The sequence below is a fragment of the Carassius gibelio genome, chromosome B15 (assembly GCF_023724105.1).
Source record: "Carassius gibelio isolate Cgi1373 ecotype wild population from Czech Republic chromosome B15, carGib1.2-hapl.c, whole genome shotgun sequence".
Lineage (NCBI taxonomy): Eukaryota > Metazoa > Chordata > Actinopteri > Cypriniformes > Cyprinidae > Carassius > Carassius gibelio.
This window is the reverse complement of record NC_068410.1, coordinates 29,091,380-29,102,628: the sequence shown is the minus strand read 5'-3', so window position 1 is coordinate 29,102,628 and position 11,249 is coordinate 29,091,380.

Below are 11,249 nucleotides of genomic sequence, written 5' to 3'. Positions count from 1 at the left end.
GACGTTATGTTAGAAAGAGACTGACGAATGGGATCTCGTCCGAGAGCCCAATCACATTCGAGTGGTTACAAAACAAACCAATGGTACACAGAGTACCTTGGTCTGCAGAATTTGCATTGCGAGCTCTGGTCCGCAGTGCGGGTATATAAGGAGCAGGGCGAGCAACTCGCATTCAAGTCTTTGCTGAGGAGCCGAGCCAGTGACCCGGATGTTCAGCGGAACAGCGATGTGGCAAGGGGACGTAACATCTCTGTTCCCTCCTTCAGGGAATGAGGGTTACATACATAACTGAGACGTTCCCTTTCAGTCACATTCTATGTTACGCCAGAAAGAGACTGAAGAAATGGGGTCCCTTACAAAATAAAAAATGGCTGTCTTACAGTGACCAGTGTGAGTGATAGCACCCTGTCATTAGGCCAACACGAATGAGGGCCTATAGCTTACACAGAATACACTGGGTAGCATATTCCAGCTGGACTTATGCTAGCAGGTATCAACCAAAGGTGGTGATACACATGAACTCTGAGGTACCCAGCCCACAGGGTGGAAGTTTCAATGACAGAGCTGGCAAGGGGTTTGCCAAGGGAAAGACACATGCTACGAAGAGACTTACTGTGGACATACACACGTGGGATTGCCCAGAAAGGGGAATCACAACACCTAGTACCACACAGTGCTGACCAAAGGGCATGTACGCCAGTGCTGGACATCAACAGTGCTGGAGGAACCTAGGGTCCTGAACTGAGGAACTCACCTGAGGGGAATAGCGCACGCATCCAGTCCATGGAGTGGAATGGTGCCGCATACGGATTGACACCGAGCAGGTCCTTACTGGCCCGAAGGGGCGAGTACCTGGGAGGACACGGGCTCTACACGGAGATTATAAAATCTTGCGAATGTGTTAAATGTCACTCAGCCCGCAGCTCTACGGATGTCTGTTAGCGAGGCGCCATGCGCCAGCACCGAGGACGACGCAACACTCCTATTTGAGTGAGCTCTCACCCCTAGGGGCTATGGCAGGTCTTGAGCCTGATAAGCCAGGACAAAAGCATCCACTATCCAGTGGGATAACCTCTCCTTGGAGACAGCCTTTCCCTTCTTGACCATTTGACTGTGGATGGTATTCTGATGCCAAGCTTACATTGATGTCTAATTGCTTGCAGAAGGCCCTCCAAACCTGAGAGGTAAATTGGGTTACTCTTTCAGAAAAAATAGCCTCAGGTAAACCATAGACTCTGAAAACATAGTGATGGGCTGTTTCCATGGCTGTGGGGAGACCTTTGAGAGAGATCAAACGACAGGCTTTACAGAAGCCTCACCAATTTGAAAAACTAATGGAATGCATAGTCGATATAAAAAACTGGATGACGAGTAATGTCTTACTGCTAAATTCTGAAAAAAAAAACGAAAAAAACAGAGGTGTTAATTATAGGACCTAATCTTTCCTTAGAAAGACACGTTTCTAGCATTTGTAAAACTGCATTTATGGCCTATGCTCTTAATGTCAAATGCAGAAATGTCAATCCATGCATTTATGACCTCAAGGTTAGATTATTGTAATGCTTTATTGGGTGGTTGTTCTGCACTAGTCCAGCTAGTCCAAAATGCGCTACTAGGCGGATGTACTGTTACGTCCTCTACAGTCAAAAATCTGGGTGTTACATTAGACAGCAACTTGTCTTTTAAAAAATGTGTCAGTTACGTATGTAACCCTCATTCCCTGAAGGAGGGAATAGAGACGTTATGTTAGAAAGAGACTGACGAATGGGATCTCGTCCGAGAGCCCAATCACATTCGAGTGGTTACAAAACAAACCAATGGTACACAGAGTACCTTGGTCTGCAGAATTTGCATTGCGAGCTCTGGTCCGCAGTGCGGGTATATAAGGAGCAGGGCGAGCAACTCGCATTCAAGTCTTTGCTGAGGAGCCGAGCCAGTGACCCGGATGTTCAGCGGAACAGCGATGTGGCAAGGGGACGTAACATCTCTGTTCCCTCCTTCAGGGAATGAGGGTTACATACATAACTGAGACGTTCCCTTTCAGTCACATTCTATGTTACGCCAGAAAGAGACTGAAGAAATGGGGTCCCTTACAAAATAAAAAATGGCTGTCTTACAGTGACCAGTGTGAGTGATAGCACCCTGTCATTAGGCCAACACGAATGAGGGCCTATAGCTTACACAGAATACACTGGGTAGCATATTCCAGCTGGACTTATGCTAGCAGGTATCAACCAAAGGTGGTGATACACATGAACTCTGAGGTACCCAGCCCACAGGGTGGAAGTTTCAATGACAGAGCTGGCAAGGGGTTTGCCAAGGGAAAGACACATGCTACGAAGAGACTTACTGTGGACATACACACGTGGGATTGCCCAGAAAGGGGAATCACAACACCTAGTACCACACAGTGCTGACCAAAGGGCATGTACGCCAGTGCTGGACATCAACAGTGCTGGAGGAACCTAGGGTCCTGAACTGAGGAACTCACCTGAGGGGAATAGCGCACGCATCCAGTCCATGGAGTGGAATGGTGCCGCATACGGATTGACACCGAGCAGGTCCTTACTGGCCCGAAGGGGCGAGTACCTGGGAGGACACGGGCTCTACACGGAGATTATAAAATCTTGCGAATGTGTTAAATGTCACTCAGCCCGCAGCTCTACGGATGTCTGTTAGCGAGGCGCCATGCGCCAGCACCGAGGACGACGCAACACTCCTATTTGAGTGAGCTCTCACCCCTAGGGGCTATGGCAGGTCTTGAGCCTGATAAGCCAGGACAAAAGCATCCACTATCCAGTGGGATAACCTCTCCTTGGAGACAGCCTTTCCCTTCTTGACCATTTGACTGTGGATGGTATTCTGATGCCAAGCTTACATTGATGTCTAATTGCTTGCAGAAGGCCCTCCAAACCTGAGAGGTAAATTGGGTTACTCTTTCAGAAAAAATAGCCTCAGGTAAACCATAGACTCTGAAAACATAGTGATGGGCTGTTTCCATGGCTGTGGGGAGACCTTTGAGAGAGATCAAACGACAGGCTTTACAGAAGCCTCACCAATTTGAAAAACTAATGGAATGCATAGTCGATATAAAAAACTGGATGACGAGTAATGTCTTACTGCTAAATTCTGAAAAAAAAAACAAAAAAAACAGAGGTGTTAATTATAGGACCTAATCTTTCCTTAGAAAGACACGTTTCTAGCATTTGTAAAACTGCATTTATGGCCTATGCTCTTAATGTCAAATGCAGAAATGTCAATCCATGCATTTATGACCTCAAGGTTAGATTATTGTAATGCTTTATTGGGTGGTTGTTCTGCACTAGTCCAGCTAGTCCAAAATGCGCAAGCAAGAGTTCTTACTAGAACCAGGAAGTATGACCATATTAGCCCAATCCTGTCAACACTGCACTGGCTCCCTATCAAATATCGTAAAGATTTTAAAATATTGCTTATTACTTATAAAGCCTTGAATGGTTTAGCACCTCAGTATTTGAATGAGCTCCTTTTACATTATAATTCTCCAGGTCCGCTACGTTCCCAGGCAATTTGATAATACCTAGAATATCAAAATCAACTGTGGGCAGCAAATCCTTTTATTATTTGGCTCCTAAACTCTGGAATAACCTACCTAACAGTGTTCAGTAGGCAGACACACTCTTGCAGTTTAAATCTAGATTAAAGACTCATCTCTTTAACCTGGCTTACACAGAACATACTAATATGTTTTTAATATTCAAATCCGTTAAAGGATTTTTAGGCTGCATTATTTAGGTAAACTGGAACCAGGAACTTCAGGAACAGGACCTCTACAGCCCTGAAAGACAGCGGAGACCAGGACAACTAGAGCCCCAGATACAGATCCCCTGTAAATACCTTGTCTCAGATGACCACCAGGACAAGACCACAGGAAACAGGTTATTCTTCTGCACAATCTGACTTTGCTGCAGCCTGGAATTGAACTGCTGGTTTCATCTGGTTAGAGGAGAACTGGCCCCCCAACAGAGCCTGGTTTCTCCCAAGGTTTTTTTCTCCATTCTGTCACCGATGGAGTTTCGGTTCCTTGCCGCCGTCGCCTCTGGCTTGCTTAATCTGCAGCAGTGTGGTTGCATTGAGACAAGTGAAGCAATTGTGTAGATATATCCTTAACCCCAGCAGGATACTCAAACACTTCTCTTAACTTTTTGACAAAGTAATCATATGAGGTATGCAACAAAGGGTCTGTCTCCCAGACTGCTGCAGCCCAAATGATCACTTTACCAGAAAGCAGTGACATAAAAAAAAACACTTTTTTTTTAAAGATTTTTGATCGTGGACGATAAAAATGTCTCTACAATCTGCTTTTGAAGAAATATCATAGTATAGTGCTACAGCGCACATTCTATCAGCTGCAGTTCTAGGCAGCGCCTCCGTCAGTTACTGTACAACACCAGCACTGTTAACTGTTAACTCAGCGCTAGAGTTACTCTCTCATTTATTCACCCGACCAGAGTAATGTGAGTGGATCGGTGTAATTCTGTTGAGGAGCGGGTCTTTTAAAAGTCTGAGCATCGTGGTTCTCTGGCTCCAAGCGAGCTTGATCATGAGTACAATTGGATCTCTCTGATCAGAAGGTTATAATGACGGCTATAACCGAGCAATTAGTTAAAGGCTAGTTCTCAAGAAGTTTGTCTGTAGATTAAATAACTGAATAAAGTGTACTGTTATTTTCCTCACAAACAAAATTTGTACAGGAGAAAGCTGACAATGTTATTAGTTTGGCGTGTGGTAGGATAAAAAATGTTTGCACAGAATAGCCTACGCCACTTTGAAACTCTCCTGTATATGCTACATTTTGAACATAACATTAAAATACACTGAAATACTTTATCCACGGAGTAAAAGTGGAGTGGTGTTTCTGGTTAAATGCGAGCGGAGCAGAGTGATTATTAAATGCTTGGAGCGCAGAGGGAATTTTTGTAAAAATACTCCATCATTTTTGTTCATACAGATAAAAGCAATATATATTTCGAATCCGTATACGTTTATTTGTGTGCACTCCGAATAACAATGAAACGCAGTGCTTCTGTAAAATAATTAAAGCAAACAAGATGCAGTTTCTGCCGTCTTGGTCATGTGAATTTGAGCATGACTTGCATGGATGATTTACATGAAATTTAATGTGTGTGCAATGTGCATCGTTTAGAATGGCTTTCAGTTAATAATAAAAAAAAAGCCTATGCCTTCTGTATTTTCTTTTCTTTTTTTTACTGTAACTGACAGATACCAGGCAAAAAATACCGGTAAAAACCCGGGAGTGGGCGGGAATGGGATTCATTCTTCCGGGATTGAACGGGGCGGGATTTTTTTTTTTTTTTTGCGGGAGTGGGACAGGACAGATTTGAAAATCCACTCCCGTGTCATCCTCTAGTCAGATGCTTGTTTGCAGACTGAATCTTGTTGAGCTATTCTTGGTAACCCTTGAGCACTTTGCTTTGATATGCAAAAGCCGCTTGAAGCTGGGAAACTTCTGCTGGATTCAATGAAGGCAAAGTATTCTGTAATGAGGGTGAGGCTGTGTTAGAATTCATTTGCAGAAGTTTAATGAGCAAACAGTTTAACAATCCAAAATATGGAGCAGAATTCAGAGTTGTGATCACAGGCCAAGATGTCAAAATCACAGTAATCACAAGTATGAGGGAAATCCAAAAGGCAAAATACAGAGAAACAGGCAATAAATCGTAGCAATCAGACCAAAACATTGGAAACGCTCAGTAAGACAGTGATACTGGCAATACTTCGCAACATTTTTTACATCCGCTCTAATAATAATCAAAATAATAATAATAATTTAAAAAACTATTTATTTATTTTTTGAGTAACAAATAAGAATAGTAGAATGATTTCTGAAGGATTGTGTGACTGGAATAATTATGCTAATATTTCCGCTTTCAAAGTCAACTTTGATTGTTCCTAATAAGCTGTTTAATAAACTGTAAAAACGAAATTAACTGCACTTGCAAGTGAATTTCAAGTTATTTTGTGGTATAATTAAATATATTCTAAATTATCTACAAACATGAAAATATGTACATTTAATTTGTCCTCACGTCACACACCTGAATGAAAGGCTCATTATGCAACTCATTATACGGGCCTTTGTCATCTCAGGTGTAAATCACACTAATATTCAAGGTCAATCATTCCTACTCACATATGACTTCTACAAACAAAAAGTGTCTAAGAAAATTTCCACCTAAAAGTTAAATCTATTGTTTCTGTGAGTTAACAAAGGTGATTTTATAACTGGGAGACAGGGAGGCTCTAATAAGCTTTTAGCTTTAGGAAATTTGATAACTTGCTTTTATATTTTACTGTGAAAGTAGAAGTAAATGTAATGAATTCTCATTACTTAACACTAAAATGGAACTTTGAGAAAGCTTGATAGATATGGGACTTGGCCTGCATATCAAGTGTCATGTTATGCAATGGATAATGTAATATTCAAAATGTCTGTTTCACACTTTTTAGTTAGTTATGATGTAAATATTACAAAAGATCATTCACAATGTATTTCTTACTCAAAATCATATATATATAAAACTGTTCTGTATGAATGTATAAATGTATAAATGTCCAGTCAGACTATGAAAATTTGCACAGTGATTGATGTGAAGAACTTGCTGTGTTTGCAAGTAAACCAAATTTTAAGTAAACATAATGTTTATATTAGTATAAAGAATAAATGTACAGATATTCTTTATTCTACATAAATTTAATAACGTGTTTAGCATAATTATATAGACAAAACAATGAGTAAAATTTTCATATCAAATTGTTTAGTGCTTTTCATGATGCATAGTTCCAAAATAGCTTTACAGAAAATGCTAATGACAGCTAATATGGATAGATGAAACACTTTGGATGGAAGATGTAAATCTAACACTTCAATATAAAAGAAGTTTATGTAGTATCAGCATAATCTAAACAACTACTCAAGTCAAACATTTTACTTCACACCAAGAATTAAAAGCACCTCATGACCAGCGGGAGAGTAATAGAACAAACAAACAGCAGCACTAATGTACCCGTATGGCGTGTGATGCACAACTTACCACAGCACCATTCTTACCTTGGAAAAGTGTGAATTGTTTTACAGCATTTTAATCAAACCCAGATAAGACCCAAACTGATAAGATTACTCAGAAAAAGTTCAGCATTGTCCATCTCAGATATGCCACATTGCACATTTTCGTCAGAACATGGTTGTATAGTTAGTTGCACTGTTTATTAACAACTACCTGTGTAAATAGCTTGTCTGCAATAAACTTTCTGTCTGCAATGTTCACAGCATCTGATATTCAAATTAATAGCTGCCAGTAAAATTTTTGAAGAACAATTTTTTAGTAGCCTACGTGACCGATAAAAAGTTAATCACTCCACCGTAATGTGTGTAAAATATTACCCAGGGGGTACCTTGATGTCAATTTGACTTCAAGGTATTTGACTTGATGTAGATTTGATCAAGATGCTGCAAAACATAATTTCAAAGTCAGATAGGGTCTCATTTCTGTGTTGACATTTGTGGTGTCTATATTTTTGTATTTCTTATAAATATACATACTAAATCAATCACAGCCGTTTTCTGGAAGGGAGGAAGTGCATGCTAAAAAAAATTGATGAGAAAAAAATCCACAGTACTCAAACATGAAACAACTTAAGTATTACTTAATAACATTACATATTTAATGGCATTAAAATATGTATAAATAACATGTATATTTAAAGTTTAACTGTCCAACAGTGACACCAGTGGTGGACACAAGTTGCCTCACTGAAGAGTTTTAACAGACAAAAAGTGTGCTGTGAATTTGTTTTCTGTGTGTGCTCTGCCCATGTGCTGTGTGCCTTGTTTGTCTGCATAGTTTGAATTAATTAGTTCATATAGCTCAGTGGCATACACAGAATTTTATTTTTGGCTGGTCCTGGGCAAAAGTTAGCTGGCACTAGTAACTAATGGACAGAGTAGTAGTCAATATTTAGTTATCATTTTAGTTAAAACTTTATTTAGATTTCATCCTAAAAGTGTGTGTAAGAACAAGCTAGACTTCGCACGCACACGTTTTCAGTTTCATAAAACCATGAGTATGTCAGAACCTATGCAAAATTCCCTTTGTAATACCCAGTCAGTGGAAGATTGTGCATGCATGATTCTCCACCCCGTCTCCCCCCAGAAATAACCATATCTGGAGCTTACGGCATAGCATCATCTGCGTATTATTTCCATTCATATTTAATCTAAAATCCATGCCACCATGTTAAACACAGTTAAAACAACAATACATTAGGAAAGGGTTTAGAGTTATATTTGAGATACAGAATATATATGCCTTATGTGACATTAGATTGCTATTCACTGTCCTTAAAAATACATTGCAGAGAAAGCATTCAGAGTTGTTGACATTCTATTTCACTGACTAGATAATATGTTTAATTGTTTTACACAAGTCAAATTTATGCAATTTTGCAAACATAAGAAGGCAAACATATATTTCAGGATGTTTACATATTGTAATGGAAAGATATAAGCCTTATTTTTTTATGTGTAAATAACTGCATGGCTTACTGCATCAATAACAAAATCAAACAAACAAAAAAAAAAAAACTATGTGCATTATCTTAGGTATAATTATCATTATCCTAAAAAAATCATTATTTTAAATACAATGCTCATTGACACAATATTGAGAAGAGCATGAAAGTGTTATCATTAAGCTAATATCTGTCTGTGCACAACACATGTTTGCAGAGGTTCTAAAGTTCTGTCATCGGACTTGTTCAAACCAATGGACTGTTCAATCAATGGGCGCATCCTTATGTCTGTCAATATGGTCTATGCTCCAAAGCCATGAGACTAAATCAAGTTCACATCAATGATCATTATGCGTGCAAAAATATTTTCTCAGAACATGATAACATCAGAACATTTTGTTATTTAGAACAATTAAAGCAGAATTGTCATGCGCCACGCAATCTTTGCTATGATAAAAACATTAAAAAAACAGCATACCACAGGCAAATTGCTCAAAAGCAGCATATCCACTACAGATTTTCATTTAAATTCATATTAAAAAAAAACATTGTCATTTCTGGATAATGTTTTCGTGGTTTTCAGTACTTAACTCTATTGATGAGTATAATATTTAATTTAAATGTGTATATCAAATGTAAAACAGACATCATTATTAAATTTACTTCATTAAGTTAAAAAAAAGTGTATATGCATGGTCTAGAGCAGGGGTTCTCAATATTTCTGTGGTCAAAATCCCCTTTAAACCTATAAAAAAAATCAACACCCCAAAAAAGACTTACAAATAATTTCAATAAGCAATGACATGACATACAGCCAAGTATGGTGACCCAGAATTTGTGCTCTGCATTTAACCCATCCAAAGTGCACACACACTGCATTGAACACACACACACACGGAGCAGTGGGCAGCCATTTATGTATGGGATGAAATTAGACTCAAAATGATTAGTAGATGCTCGCAAAAATATCAATGTGCTACTGTAGTACGTTCGTAGGAGAAAAGGAAGAGGACAAGGGGTCGGATGTACTGATGACAAGTTTTTAATAATAAAACAAAAATTATTCTTTACAAACACCAACGGTGAATTTTTATTATGACACTAGCGCGCACACTATCGTCAAACACTTCCGGGTAACTCCTTCCGGTTCCTGTCTGTCTGTCTGTCTGTGTGTGTCTGTCTTCTGTCTCTCCTGGCGTTTTATACTCTCTCCACGCCAATTACTGAAACAAGAAACAGGTGTTGATCGTTTCCACCCAAAACACTCACTTACAGTTCGTCTCCTGATTCTCTCTCCCGCTGCCAACTTCGCTAAACTACGCCCCCCCCTGCCACAACTACATCAATCTTATACATGTATCTTACGAACCACAAACAAATGCATTTCAGTTTGATTAGGGATTAAATGATTGTGCAGCGATTTGTACATACACAAATTAATGCAGAACAGAATGTAAGACTGGAGCCGGACCGTCTGAACTGAGGGACGACTTCTCTCTAAGAAAAAAAAGGACTTTCCTGATAATTAACATTTGAACACTCTCTTGAATACCCTCCATCATAAGTAACGGTGCCATCGAAGATTCACCACACCTAGTAGTTCACACCTCACCATCACTCTCCCTCCACTTCACTCAGAATTGCCAATAGTATAATATTCTGCATTAATGCAAGTGATATTTACAGTCATGTTTGGTGTCATTTGAATTGTCTCAGGGCGACTGGTGCAATGGTCTCAAGCTTAGAAAAGTAGATTAAAAGATAATACAGATCCTAAGAGTTAAGAGATATGTAATGGGAGTGCCATTTTCCAGGGTCTTCCATGTAAATTACCTTCTGTTCCCATTGAGGTGTAGTTAACTACCCTGCTCTGGGACCTGACCTAATCAAATTCCAATTGTTAGTTTCTGTTTTCATCTCGGGGAATGTTTGTTCTTGGTCTGAGGTATTTAAAAGGATTGCAGCAAAAGGATCAGGGCGATCAGGTGAAGGAGTCGGGAGTTTGCTCTGTACTAAAACATCTAAGATATTTTTGTTCCTCCTGTAGGTCGCGATAGGTTTATGGTGTTGTAGAAAATTTGTGGAAGTCAAGAACTGTGAAAAATTAGATTTAATGGCCTGGTTGAGCTGTGAACAGAAACATGAAAAATGTGTCACCAAAGGTATAATTTTATTCCTGTTTGTCTTGTCCAGGGCAGGCAGAGATTTAGGTGTGTCAAAAGATTTAAGTATATGGTAACACTATATTTTGATAGTCCACTTTAGACATTCTACTAGCAGTAAATAACTTTGCAACTACATGTCAACTAGCAGTTAGTAGAGTATTAGTAGACTGTCTGCTTAAGATTGTCTAACACTTTCTTTGTCAACTTATTGTCAACTAATACTAAGCCTAAACCTACCCCTAAAACTACCCTAAACCTACCCTAACAGTCTACTTTGAGAGTTAGTTGACATGTAGTTGCAAATTTCTGAGATTTAGTTGATATGTAGTCGACATGTAGTTACAAAGTTACTTACAGTCAGTAGAATGTCTAAAGTGGACTATCACAATAAAGTGTAACCAAGTATATTTCTCAAGAAAGAGCGTTGAGTATCTGCGTTGTCTCAAGGCCTTGAAAAGAGTGTTGTAAAGAAAAATTTCTGTTCTGTGCAAATGCGTTTAAATCTGAGTAATT